The sequence below is a fragment of the Belonocnema kinseyi genome, chromosome 9 (assembly GCF_010883055.1).
Source record: "Belonocnema kinseyi isolate 2016_QV_RU_SX_M_011 chromosome 9, B_treatae_v1, whole genome shotgun sequence".
Taxonomy (NCBI): Eukaryota; Metazoa; Arthropoda; class Insecta; order Hymenoptera; family Cynipidae; genus Belonocnema; species Belonocnema kinseyi.
The window spans coordinates 43,510,433-43,511,690 of record NC_046665.1 but is presented as its reverse complement, the minus strand read 5'-3'; the positions used below and the strand labels follow the sequence as shown (position 1 = coordinate 43,511,690).

At 22.7% G+C, this 1,258-nt stretch overlaps 1 protein-coding gene across 3 annotated transcripts in view; it reads left to right on the top strand.

The window, feature by feature from the left end:
• LOC117180801 overlaps positions 1 to 1,258 on the top strand; it is an 83,146-nt gene that overhangs the window by 54,941 nt on the left and 26,947 nt on the right. The gene's annotated exons all lie outside the window — the stretch shown is intronic.

Sequence of the window (1,258 nt, the reverse complement as noted above, 5' to 3'; positions counted from 1 at the left end):
AAATTGGTGATTTTGGAATTCATCTCGTTTGGATAAAAACTCAATTATTTAATTGAAAAATTAATTATTATGTTGAAAATGTAACTATTTTGTAAAAAAGTCATCTTTTCTATCAAAAATTCAACTACTTTGTTAACATTTTTATTTCTTTTATTTGAAGGTTCATCTCGTTCGTTGAAAATACATTTTTGAAACTGAGAATTAATCTATACCATTTTTTGTTAAAAAATCATGTATTTTGTTAACAATTCGTCTTTCTTTGCAGAAATTAAATTGCTTTATGGAAAATTTATACTTTTTGATTGAAAATTACATTTTTCGGTTGAATTATCGACTGGAAATATTTTTTGCTTGCCAAGTCGTTGTGTTGTAAATGCAACTATATTGTTAAAAATTAAAATCATAATTTTTGGGTGGAAAATTCGATTATTCACTTAAAGTTGAACTACTTAATAAAAAAATTAATTTTTTCTTATTAAGGATTCATAATTATAGTTGAAAATTCAACTATTTGCCTTCAAATTGGGTTCAAAATTTTGGTTGAAAATGTATCATTTTTGGTCAAAAATGCAATTGTTTGGTTAAAATATGAACTGTACATCTTCTTGGGTTTAAAAGTCGATTATTTCACTAACAGTTGAACTACTTTGTAAAAAAAATACGTTTTTTTAAAGAAGGTTTTATAATTGTGATTGAAAATTGAACTATTTGGTTAAAAGTTTAACTCTTTGATTGAAAACTTATATTTTTCCTTTAAGAAATTCAACTTTTTGTAGATAATTCATCTTTTTGACATTAAAATTAAATAATTTCGTTGAAAATTCATGTATTTCGTTTAAAATTTGTCTTTTTTTGTAGATCATTAATTTTCTTGGTCGAAAATTCATCTGATTGATTGACATTTCAACAGCTTTGTTAAAAATAAATTTTTTCCGTTAAAAATTATTTATCTTTATCTGAAAATGTAACTATTATAGGATTGATTAAAAATTAATGGTATATATTGGTTAAGTTTGAAAATCGTTTTTTTATAGAACATTAATCTTCTTGGTCAAAAATTCACCTGTTCCCTTGACAATTTAACAATTTTATTGAAAATTCGTTTATTTTTCCTTGTTCAATTCAATTTTTTATCACAGCTTTTATCTGGAAAATAAACTATTCCATTTTTGGTTAAACTTTATCCTGTAAACTGTATTAGTTAAAACACCAATTATTTGTTAGAAAATTAATTTATTTGTTTTCGATTTTGACTTAA